Below are 13331 nucleotides of genomic sequence, written 5' to 3'. Positions count from 1 at the left end.
TCTAGGAGACAGATCAAAAAAGATATTGCAGCGATTTATGTCAAAGAGTGTTCTTCCTGTATTTTCCTCTAAGAGTTTTATAGTGTCTGGTCTTACATTTAGGTCTTTAATCCATTTGAGTTTATTGTTGTGTATGGTGTTAGAGAATGTTCTAGTTTCATTTTTTTACATATAGCTGTCCATTTTTCCCAGCACCATTTATTGAAGAGACTGTCTTTCTTCCATTATGTAGTCTTGCCTCATTTGTTGTGGATTAATTGACCATAGGTGTGTGGGTTTATTTCTGGCCTTTCTATCCTGTTCCATTGATCTATATTTCTGTTTTTGTGCCAGTACCATACTGCTTTGATGACTGCACCCTTGTAGTATAGTCTGAAGTCAGGGAACATGATTCCTGCAGCTCTGTTCTTTCTCAAGATTGTTTCGCCTTTTCAGGGTCTTTTGTGTTTTCATACAAAATTTAAAATTATTTGCTCTACATCTGTGAAAAATGCTACTGGTAATTTGATAGTGATTGCCTTGAATCTGTAGATTGCCTTGGGTATTATAGTCATTTTGAGAATATTGATTCTTCCAATCCAAGAACATGGTATATCTTTCCATCTGTTTGTGTCATCTTCAGTTCTTTCATCTGCATCTTATGGTTTTCAGAGTACAGGACTTTTGTCTCCTTGGCTAGGTTTATTCCTAGGTATTTTTTTTTTGATGTGATGGTAAATGGGATTGTTTCTTTAATTTCTCTTTCTGATCGTTGATTGTTAGTGTATAGAAATGCAACAGATTTCTGTGTATTAGTTTTGTATCATGCAACTTTACCGCATTCATTGAAGAGCTCTAGTAGTTTTCTGATAGCATCTTTAAGATTTTCTATGTGTAGTATCATGTCATCTGCAGTGATAGTTGTACTTTTTCCTTTCTAATTTGGATTCCTTTTTCTTCTCTGATTGCCATGGCTAGGACTTCTAAATCTATGTTGAATAAAAGTGGTGAGAGTAGACATCCTTGTCTTGTTCCTGATTTTAGAGGAAATTCTTTTAGCTTTTCACTGTTGAGTGAGTATGATGTTAGCTGTAGGTTTGTCATATATGGCCTTTATTAAATTAAGGTATGTTCCCTCTATGCCTACTTTCTGGAGAGTTTTTATGATAAATGGGTGTTGAATTTTGTCAAAAGCTTTTTCTGCATCTATTGAGATGATCATATGGTTTCTATTCTTCAATTTGTTGATGTGGTGTATCACACTGATTGATTTGCAGATATTGAAAAATCCTTGCATCCCTGGGATAAATCCCACGAGATCCCACTAGATCATGGTGTATGATCTTTTTAATGTATTGTTGGATTTAGTGTGCTAGTATTTTGTTGAGGATTTTTGGTCTGTGTTCATCAGTGATATTGGCCTGCAATTTTCTTATTTTGTGGTATCTTTGTCTGGTTTGGTATCAGGGTGATGGTGGCCTCATAGAATGAGTTTGGGAGTGTTCCTTCCTCTGCAGTTTTTTTGGAAAAGTTTCAGAAAGATAGGTGTTAACTCTTCTCTAAATATTTGATAGAATTCACTTGTGATGCCATCTGGTCCTGGACACTTGTTTTTTTAATTACATGTTCCATTTCATTACTTGTGATTGGTCTGTTCATATTTTCTATTTCCTCCAGGTTCATTCTTGGGAGGTTGTATCTTTCTAAGAATTTGTCCATTTCTTCCAGGTTGCCCATTTTATTGGCATATAGTTGCTTGTAGTAGTCTCTCATGATGCTTCGTATTTCTGTGGTGTCCGTTGTAACTTCTCATTTCTAGTTTTATTGATTTGAGCCCTCTCCCTTTTATTCTTGATGAGTCTGGCTAAAGGTTGATCAATTTTGTTTATCTTTTCAAAGAACCAGCTTTTAGTTTCATTGATCTTTTCTATTGTTTTTCTATTTCGTTTATTTCTGCTCTGATCTTTATGATTTTTTTCCTTCTGATAACTTGGGGTTTTGTTTGTTCTTTGTCTAGTTGTTTTTGGTGTAATGTAGGTTGTTTATTTGAGATTTTTCTTGTTTCCTGAGGTAAGAACTGCTTTTGCTGTGTTGCATAGGTTTTGGATCATCATGCTTTCATTTTCATTTGTTTCTAGGTGTTCTTTGATTTCCTCTTAGATTTCTTCAGTGATCTATTGGTTATTTAGTAGCATATGGTTTAGCCTCCATGTGTTTGTGTGTTTTACAGGGTTTTTTTTTTCTTGTAGTTGATTTCTAACCTTAGTGTTGTGGTCAAAAAATATGCTTGATATGATTTCAATTTTCTTAAATTTACCGAGACTTTGTGGCCAAGCATGTGATCAATCCTGGGGAATGCATGTGCACTTGAGAAGAATGTGTATTCTGCTTTCAGATGGAATGCTAATATTTTGTTGAGGATTTTTGCATATATGTTCATCAGGGATATTGGCCTGAGATTAAAAATTAAGTAAGTGGGACTACATCATACTAAAAAGCTTTACACATCAAAGGAAACCATCAACAAAATGAAAAGGCAACCTACTGAATGGGAGTAAATATTTACAAATCATGAATCTGATGAGGGGGCTAATAAACAAAATACATAAAGAACTCATATAACTCAATAGCCAAAAAAAAAAAAATCTGATTTAATAAGTGGGCATAAAATCTGAATACACATTCTTCCAAAGAAGATACACAGATGGCTCAACATTATTAATCATCAGGGAAATGCACATCAAAACCACAATGAGCTATCACCTCACACCTGTTAGAATGGGTATTATCAAAAAGACAAGAAATAACTAGTTTTGGTGAGGATGTGGAAAAAAGTGAAGCTTCTTGCAATGTTGGTGGCAATATAAATTGATGCAGCCACTATGGAAAGCAGTATGGAACTTCCTCAAAAAATTAAAAAGAGAATACCTTATCATCCAGCAATTATACTTCTGGATATTTATCCAAAGAAAATGAAAACACTAACTCAAAAAGATATATTTAGTAGTAAAGACTCAGCCAAACACACACAAAAAAAAGAATGAAATCTTGCCATTTCTAACAAAACGAATGGATCTTGAGGTCATTGTGCTCAGTGAAATAAATCAGAGAAAGACACATACCATATTCTCTCTCTCATATATAATCTAAAAAAAATAAGCTCATAGATGCGGAAAACGGATTGATGGTTACCAGAAGTGAGAGCTGGAGGGTGGGAGAAATGTATAAAAAGTGTTAAAAAAAAGTTTAGTTTGACAGATAAGTGTACAAAAAGGAAAATAAATGGACAAGGTCTTAGCATAAGCAATGTGCTCCATACTACTACTGACTAGATATACTACCAGTTAAAAGTTTCAAAATCTGGTCATCCACAACCTCATTATTTTTTAATAAAATGAACCATAAGGAAAGATAGAAGCTTACCTCCCAAACTCATAAAGCCTTAGTATTTTGTCCTTAGTTTCTCCAGTTATGAAATCTGGAACATTATAGAAAACAAAGAAGCCTGGTATTATGCCAGTCTAACAAATACAGGAAAGCTTCTCTGCCTAAGAGATACTGAGGAGTTACCTAGCAGCTGCCAAATTGATATATCAAGTCACTTTCAGGCACCAGAGGAGTCTTGGTCCTTCTAAACTGTATATTGTACAAGTTAAAGGCAAAGGTTCTAGAGCAGAGTTTCTCAATCTCAACACTAGCTACACTTTGGAACAAACCATTATTTGTTGTGGGTGCTGTCCTGCGTATGAGAGGATATTTAGCATTATCCCAGCCTCTACCCACTAGATCCTACTGGTACTCCCCTTCCTACAGTTGTGACACCCAAAATACCTCATTTTGGACATTGACAAATGTCCCCTGGAGGACACAATGCCAATCGTTCCCTGATTGAGAACCACTACTTTACAGTAATATTAGCCTAGTTTCTTATTTTTCCATCCCTTGTGGAAACAATACAAATGATAATTGTACTTACTTTACGGAATTGTTGTAAAGATTTGGAAAAAATCTAAGTGCTTAGAACCTTATCTGGCAAATAGTGTATGGAGAAATTATGGGATTATAATTACCATGGGCAGAACATTATGAGTGATAACTGCTCTGAACATAGGGTGGCCATTCTTTGACCACTGCAACCATTTGGCCATGAGATGGGTTGATATCACCTGTGTTTGTTTGTATTTATTTTCAGGATTATTAACCTCATTATATTGATCCTATTTCTTTTCTCTTTTTCAATAATATTGAGTAATGATTTTCCCTGTACCTATAACAATTAATAAGCCAAAAATCACAATGGAAATAAATTGTTCAATTTTATGTGGAAAGGATTCAAGACTTAAATTTATATCATTACAATGGATGAAGTAATTTCACTCTCCGATTTCCAAGCAAAATTTAGTTATAGAAAATTTGAGTTTAACATGTCATGACCAAGGCCACACACTCTGTGGAATTTAATTGCAAAAATCACTCTGTAATGCTGACACAATTACCAAGCTCTTTCCTTAGATTTTTTAGAGATTTTCTTTTTCAGACTTTATATGGTTTATTTGGGGGATAAGAAAGGACACTATGAGAATGAGACGCAATGGGCAGGTTGTTGATTTTGTTGGCATCAGTGTGGAACAGTCTCCTTAGATTAATAAGCTGCCATATAAAATTCACTGCATGGGTATTTTCCCCATGGTCTTCTTACTGATTCTGGGTCAGACACATGTTGCTTACAGGCTAATGAATTTAACTCTAATAACTGCTTTTTTTTTTTTTTTGAATTTTTGCATTTTATTTATTATTTTATACAACAGATTCTTATTAGTCATCCATTTTATACACATCAGTGTATACATGTCAATCCCAATCGCCCAATTCATCACACCACCACCCCCACGCCACCGCCACTTTTCCCCCTTGGCGTCCATACATTTGTTCTCTACATCTGTGTCACTATTTCTGCCCTGCAAACCGGTTCATCTGTACCATTTTTCTAGGTTCCCCATATATGCGTTAATATACGATATTTGTTTTTCTCTTTCTGACTTACTTCACTCTGTATGACAGTCTCTAGATCCATCCACGTCTTTACAAAGGACCCAATTTCGGTCCTTTTTATGGCTGAGTAATATTCCATTGTATATATGTACCACATCTTCTTTATCCATTCACCTGTCGATGGACACATAGGTTGCTTCCATGACCTGGCTATTGTAAATAGTACAGCAATGAACACTGGGGTGCATGTGTCTTTTTGAATTATGGTTTTCTCTGGGTATATGCCCAGTAGTGAGATTGCTGGGTCATATGGTAATTCTATTTTTAGTTTTTTAAGGAACCTCCATACTGTTCTCCATAGTGGCTGTATCAATTTACATTCCCACCAAGAGCGCAAGAGGGTTCCCTTTTCTCCACACCCTCTCCAGCATTTGTTGTTTGTAGATTTTCTGATGATGCCCATTCTAACTGGTATGAGGTGATACCTCATTGTAGTTTTTATTTGCATTTCTCTAATAATTAGTGATGTTGAGCTGCTTTTCATGTGCCTCTTGGCCATCTGTATGTCTTCTTTGGAGAAATGTCTATTTAGGTCTTCTCCCCATTTTTGGATTGGGTTGTTTGTTTTCTTAATATTGAGCTGCATGAGCTGTTTATATATTTTGGAGATTAATCCTTTGTCCGTTGATTTGTTTGCGAATATTTTCTCCCATTCTGAGGGTTGTCTTTTTGTCTTGTTTATGGTTTCCTTTGCTGTTGAAAAGCTTTTAAGTTTCATTAGGTCTCAGTTGTTTATTTTTGTTTTCATTTCCTTTACTCTAGGAGATGGATCAAAAAAGATCTTGCTGTGATTTCTGTCAAACAGTGTTCTTCCTATGTTTTCCTCTAGGAGTTTTATAGTGTCCAGTCTTACATTTAGGGCTCTGATCCATTTTGAGTTTATTTTTGTGTATGGTGTTAGGAAGTGTTCTAATTTCATTCTTTTACATGTAGCTGTCCAGTTTTCCCAGCACCACTTATTAAAGAGACTGTCTTTTCTCCATTGTATATCCTTGCCTCCTTTGTCATAGATTAGTTGACCATAGGTGTGTGGGTTTATCTCTGAGCTTTCTGTCCTGTTCCATTGATATGTATTTCTGTTTTTGTGCCAGTACCATATTGTCTTGATTACTGTAGCTTTGTAGTATAGTCTGAAGTCAGGGAGTCTGATTCCTCCAGCTCCATTTTTTTCCCTCAAGACTGCTTTGGCTGTTCGGGGTCTTTTGTGTCTCCATACAAATTTCTAATGACTGCTTGATGTAGCCTTGCAAACAAACAGCTTTCAAAAGTCATTAGGCCTGCAAAAAAATAGGGTTTTCACCCTTGAGACATCATTCCACAAATAGATTTCAGTTTGACTTTTCTCTCTTAATTCATTGATCTGTATGTAATTCATTAGGCCTAGAAAAGTCTGGTTCTGCTGAAAAGAACTCTAAACCTGAGACCGAAATCTATATTTGCCATATAGTTCAGCCTAGACTGGTGATTTAATTTATTGGGCCTCAGTTTCCTCCAATGTAGGGACTGTTCTAGATCAGTTGTTCTCAAACATGTGATGCCAGGGTTGCAGCATCAGCATCACCTGGGAACTTGTTAGAAATGCAAATTCTTGGGTCCCATACCAGGCCTACTGAGTCAGTACTCTGGGGATGTGACCAAGATAGCTGTGATTTAACAAGCACTCCAGGTGATTCTGATTCATAATAAAGTCTGAGAACCACTACTGTAGGTCAGGGTTCAGCAAACATTTTCTCCACAGGACCAGATAGTAATATTTTAGGCTGTGTGGGAAGCAAAATCAAGGATATTACGCAGATATTTATGTAAAAAGAAAAAATTTTTCTTGACATAATTTAAAACAGTAATAGTAGTAATTAAGAGCAATTTTGTGTTGTATATGTCTACTAATGAAAAAATATAGAAGCCTTTTGAGAAAGGATACTCTTTTGCTGAGTTGGAGTGCAACAGTAATGTTTCCTGTCATCAAATCGATTGCATATCTTCATGTATAAAATTCATTCTTAGCTCCTGGGCCATACAAATTAGGTGGCAGGCTGGATTTGGCCTGCAGGCCAGAGTTTGCTGCCCCTGATACAGAGGATCTCTCTAAGTCCTTTTCATTTCCACCATTTATGAGTCCACCTGCATCAATGCTAAATTTCTTTACCTCTAATTTTTCCTTTGGATAAAATTAAGAACCCCAATTATATGATATTTGTACCAAATATCATATGATATTGCTGATATGTGGAATCTAAAAAAATTATACAAGTGCACTTATTTACAAAACAGAAACAGACTCACAGACTTAGAAAATAAACTTATGGTTACCAAAAGGGAAAGGTCGGGGTGGGGGGGAAATTGGGAGTTTGGGATTAACATATACACACCACTATATTTAAAATAGATAACCAACAAGGACCTATGGTATAGCATAGAGTTCTGCTCAATATTCCGTAATAATCTAAATGGGAAAAGAATTTGAAAATGGATACGTGTATATGTATAACCGATTCACTTTGCTGTACACCTGAAACTAACACAACATTGTTAATCAACTATACAACAAAATAAAATTTAAAAACAAAAAAAATTAAAAACCCAAATTATGAATTCTGACACACCATTCTCAACCTAACGCCATCCACCCAGCACCACCACTACATGTAGATCTTTCACAAAAACTAAACAGTAAGGGTCTGGGCAAAATATAAAGTCCAAAACGTGTTCTTGTATTTCTGAATTGATTTCTTCCAGAGTGAAGCGAAATACTAATATCCGTCTTATAGATACACCTTAAATATGATATAGTATCCATCAGCAATATTCTTCATGAGTACTTTATTTTCTGTTGGGGCAAAGACTGTTAACAGTCAGCAGTATTTCAGAGCTTAACCAAAATAAAACCTATCAAAGTCATATGTTCTTCTAAATAAGATATAGTAGGAACTTAATATCTCAAGCAATTATCAAACTCTGAATGAGACACAGTATTCAGATCTTCTTTTACCCATCCAGGTGGGAATACGAGAAATGGATATTTTTAATCAAAGTTTCCATCTTAAGTAAAAACAGAGAGAAGGCACAAATTAGTGGAATCCATTTGCTTTTGCCAGAAGGTTGCCTCCTGCAATTAATTCAATTGACTAGTTTAATTTCTTTATACATTCTTTAAGGCATTTATAAGGGTATGATTATTCAGTTTTAAACCTTACTTGGGTTCCATTTTCTCCAAACCCCTTGACTCAGAACCACTGCAGTGCCTCTAGTTGCTATGCTCTCTGCTGTGCAGAAGAAGAGCTCAGTATCCCCCCAAGAGTATGTGAATAATGCAGTTCACCGGCCCGCTCTGGTGTGAGGATATCTATTGTGGGAACTGTACACATGTGCATTTGCTAAGAATTGAGTCAAAGTGCACAGCATCAAGCAGAGAGTCAGTCGGCTGAATGGAATTCGGGAGGGCTGGTGAAACGTTAGTTTTTGGTTCATAATGTAAAACCAGAAATGTCTTCCTTCCTGAACGGGTGGAAAAGTAGCTCCTTTCACTTTCTTTTGGTATTTGCGTTGGACGGTGCAGCAAAATTTCCAAAAGGAGGTGTAAGGATATCTTCATGCCAGGTCTCAATCACTGGTATTTCTCCTTAGAAAAGAATGAAACTTCGGATTCCTGCTGTCTCTGTTGGCTACACTGACATACAGATTAACTGTTTGTTTATTCTTTTTTCTTTTTCATTTTCTAGGGAGGTAATAGACACATGGTAGCATACATAAGGTGCACTAGTCTTAAGTGTACATCTCAATGAAATTGTACACATATGCCTGTGTGTAACCACCCCCAGGTCACAAGAGAGAACGTTGTCCACACTATATAGCCCGTCAATACCAACCCCAGAGGTAAACACTATTATGACTTATATCACCATAGACAGAATTTTATGCAATCATAGTCTTCTCTGTGTGTCTTTTTGCTCAAAATCATTGACTCTGACTGGATATGTTCTTAAATGCTATGTCTATGATATGTATAGAAACAGCCACAATTTGGGGTCCACAATTTATAAACCCAGGTCATTCATCTCCCTAGAGAATATGTAAAAACCTCCTGTCCAGGTGGATGAATGCTAACAGTGCATTAGCCAAATAGAAATAATGTAGTGCTATTTCTCTTCTGTTATCTAATATAACTGCAATTTTCTCACATGTAGAATTAGAAGTACAGATATAATGATTTATCTAAATGCAAATTAAAAATTAATTGAAGATTTGTATGTTTTAGTGATTATTGATACCCTGTAGATTTTAAAACCTACCTAGGAGTCCATCATGATAAATTGCTTTACTTTAAGAAAATTTATAATTTTCATCTACTTTACTCCACACTTTATGAGCCTAATTTTTGAGGGTTAATTCACTTTACTCTGGTGGCTCTTATATATTGTTTGGATTTCATGTCATTTTGTCCTCTAATCTATACCGTGCTCCTTTGCAAATTTTTGTCCTTATTTAACTCAATCCTATCTTTGAACCATTTTCTATGCACAATACTAATTTCACGTAGCTTCTCTGGGTGGAAGGATGATGTTTTATTGTTCCTCTTGCTTGGTTTATCTTATTTTTATAAAACAAACAAAATCTTCCCCTCATTTTCCCCCAACCACTCCTTCATTTCTGTTACTTACCAATTCCCAAAGCTGGCCAGTGGGATTCCTTCTATGCCTTTTCCACTGTCTTCTCTCTGCTGCTCAAAATTCAGATTCTCATCGCCGGAGCCCTGGCTGCTCTGATGATCTGACATGCCTGCCTGGTCCACCCTCTCCCAGCTGCAATCCATCTACTATAAACTCCCTGATGGCATCAGGCAAGTCTTCTGCTGAACAACTTAAATCACTCTTTCTCCTTCTTCAAGAATGCATGGATCCATTTTAAAATCAAGCATACCCTATAGATCACCAATGTTGACCTAAGTGATTTTCATTAGAGTATAATATAAATAAGTACTCTCATTAGCCTACGTATAAGTACCTTCTTCTTACAGAGCCTATGTAACTATGAAATCAAATAAATTGTCAACGAATACTAACAAAATCATGGAGCTGATATAATTCAAATGATTACGATGAATGAAAATAAATTCCACCCACTCTGTGAATATTGGAATAATTGCTACATTTTGCAAACTGGCAAGCCTAAGAAAAGTGTTGGTTGGATTACATCATCTTGTGGAACACAGTATTATGGCAGGACTATAAATAATGCCCTGTAATGTGAGGTGATGTAATCCTCCCCAAACTTTTCTACATTCAAAATATTCCAAAACATTCATGGCTTCTATGTGCTGCGTTGTCATTTACCTTCAGTGGTTTCAAATGCATCAATTACCTCTTAAGTCCACCTGGATTCTTTTCTCATTAGTTCACTAAAATAAAGCAGTGTTACCTGATTGCCATGCAATGAATGATAACACACAAATGAAATAATCTTGCAGTCTGTAGATAGGAGGCTGGCATCCAGATGGCATACAATATGTTTACATTATTTTATAGATTATTACTTAAATTGAAACCCAAAATATGCTATATCTAAAAATGTATCAGAGGACCTGAGTTTAAATGCATTGAGTTAAATGATAGTATACTGCTTAGCTACTGATTCTCTAATGCTATACTGTTCTATCTATTCATCAAGAAGACTTTGTTTTCTTTAAAGGTGTTCGTATGTGTGTCCTGTCTCATTATCTAGATTTTAATTTTCTTAAAGGCAGAAGCATAGTTTAAACCCCTTTGTACTTTCAGACCCTAATCCAAGACTTGTACATATTAATCTTCACTGAAAGTTCTCATCGATTAATTATTGAGTTAAAGAATGCCTTTTATTGCTTGTTTCACTGTTTTTTGCCTTCTGCAGTCAGATTTGATTTTCCTGATGCCTCACTTGTTTTCTTACCCCAAAACTTCTCCACGTGGAAAGACACTGTGAACATTCTCACATCCATAACTTTATTCATGATGTTCTCTCCATTTAAAATAATTTCTCTGCTGACCGTAAACTACATCCTATATTTCTTAGCTGACCTTCTTTACATCTTCTGTTTCTTTGTGGAGACTTGCTATTTTTTTCATCTGCCCCTAGCAGGTTTGTAATTGCTGGTTCAAGCATTTTCATGATGGCTGTTCTCAAACCTTAATTAATTCTAACATCTTTGCCATCTCGGTATTGGCATCTGTTGATTATCCACATGCCCTCACCCCTTTACCTTTGACACCTTTCTGGTTTGGGGTTTGAGGAGTGGTTTTCATTTGAAACCCAGGTATCTTGGGTATTATGTTAAGAGTCTCTAGATCCTAATTCAACCTTCTGTTTTCCTTGGCTTCCATTGATACCATCCCTGCAGGGGAAAGTACCACTTGAGTACTGATAGGTGTGGGTAAAAGTCCAGGTTCCCCACTTAGCCTGTTGCCACTGGGGGTGGGGTGGTTATTCCTCACTACTTCTGGTGGGTTCTAGGTCCCCATTAGGCTTTCACTAACACCAGGAGACTGGGGGTGTCCTTATTACCACTAGGTGGGAGTGAAAGTCCCCACTCTCCACAAGGACTTCTTGACATTGCCCTAGAGGGGAAGGGTTGGAGTCCAGACGCCAACCCCCACGTCCCTCACCGACACAACAGAATGGGACCTCATTACATCCTGGCAGGGATAAAGGTCTGTCTGCTCAACTTTGTCTGACACCACCCTGGCAGGGAATTTGAAAGCTTCATCACAACCTGCCAGAGGTGGGATTCTACACTCACCCCTGGGCTTTGTAGGATTCCCACCACTTATCGTAAGAAATATTTAGAATCTAGACTTTGAACTGCTTTATCTTTCAGAAGACCTTCTTTTCATATCCAGTTGTTCTGAAGCATTAACAATTGACAGATACCTGTAAAGGATAGTTTCCTAGTGCTTAGTCAACCACGCTTACCTCTCCACCTGCACTCATTCCTTAGATGATTTCATCAAATCCCATGCCTATAAATAACTTCTATGTTTCTTTGGCCGCCTAAGTTTCTGTCTCCAGCATCAGTCTCTCTCCTGAAATCCGAACTCATATATATGTCTGCTTAGCTGACATCTCCATTTTGACATCTAATAGGCAAAGCAAATTGGATTCCTCCCACCTCTACTGCTGCCTCCCAGATTTGCTTCTCTCTCAGTCTCCTCAGAAAACAGCAGCTTCATTCTTCAGATGCTCATGCTGGAAACTATGAATGCTTCCTCACTGAATTAATCACACAGGAAATCTTAGAGGCTCAATTTTCAAGATACATTCCTAACCATTAAAAAAAAGCAACAACAACCACCCTACTGCTACCATCGGAGCCTAAGCTACCATCATTTCTCACCTGGACCACTGCAATAGCCTCCTGATTCCTTGTTTCCAACCTTTTCTATTCCCTGAATCTAGTCCCACAAATGCTAGAGTAATTATTTTAAGATAGAAACTGAGTCCTCTGCTCAAAACTTCCAAAGTCATTGCATTTTACTCACAGTAATGTACAAAGTTCTGCGTCAACCACTACCACCATCCATCTTGTTCATACTGTTCTACCTCATTGACCTCCCTACAGACCAATGGACAGGGCAAGCACAATACAAGCACAGGATCTGTGCACTTGTTGTTCTACACTTGTAGAAAATCCTTTTGCCAGATATCTTCATTATTTTTTGTTCCGATCTCTGCTCAAATGTTACCTTATCAGAGAGGACATCTCAGATCACCTAGCCTATTTTAGTACTCTCCCAGTTTTCTTAATCTCATTCACCCTGCTTTGTCTTCATAGTTGTTGTCACCAACTGACATACAGTAGTTTGTTTAGTCATTGCTTTCCGCTTTTCTCCATGGAAAGCTCCAGTGCCTAGAAGAGTTAGTGGCACATGTAGGTGCTCAATAAGTATTTGTTGATCAATTTACAATTAGTCAAAATATTTATTACCACAATTAAGAAAAATTTTTTTCTCATTAATGTATCCCCTGCCAAATACAGGAAAGATCAAATCAAAGATATATGTTTAACATATAATGTTTCAGCTCTCATTTTGTGTATCTCCTTTTTTTCCCCCAAGGAAGCATGCAATTAAATTAGTACCAAATTATAACAGAAAACAAGTAATGATCATTCTTATTAAAAGTCTATGCATTCAGAGCTGGTTATTATTATATTCTTCTTTCATTGAAATGTCTATCTTCTTTTAAACAAATTGCTAGAAATAGAGATTTTCCATTAAAATACTCTTTCCTATGTTAGAGATTTTCCATTAAAATACTCTTTCCTATGTTAT

General features: G+C 36.5%; 1 protein-coding gene and 1 long non-coding RNA gene across 2 annotated transcripts in view; one reads left to right on the top strand and one right to left on the bottom strand.

Annotated features, from left to right (window-relative positions):
- LOC137211281 (uncharacterized) overlaps positions 1-10200 on the bottom strand; it is a 40906-nt gene extending 30706 nt beyond the window's left edge. Inside the window, exons 1-2 of the long non-coding RNA XR_010937007.1 lie at positions 9690-10200; positions 3403-3457 (exon numbers count right to left, since the gene is read on the bottom strand). This is a non-coding gene — a long non-coding RNA (uncharacterized lncRNA). The remainder of the gene's footprint in view (positions 1-3402; positions 3458-9689) is intronic.
- Positions 1-13331, top strand: part of GPC5 (glypican 5) — a 1357540-nt gene that overhangs the window by 1253665 nt on the left and 90544 nt on the right. The gene's annotated exons all lie outside the window — the stretch shown is intronic.

The sequence above is a fragment of the Pseudorca crassidens genome, chromosome 18 (genome assembly GCF_039906515.1).
Source record: "Pseudorca crassidens isolate mPseCra1 chromosome 18, mPseCra1.hap1, whole genome shotgun sequence".
Lineage (NCBI taxonomy): Eukaryota > Metazoa > Chordata > Mammalia > Artiodactyla > Delphinidae > Pseudorca > Pseudorca crassidens.
This window is presented reverse-complemented; position numbering and strand designations above follow the sequence as displayed.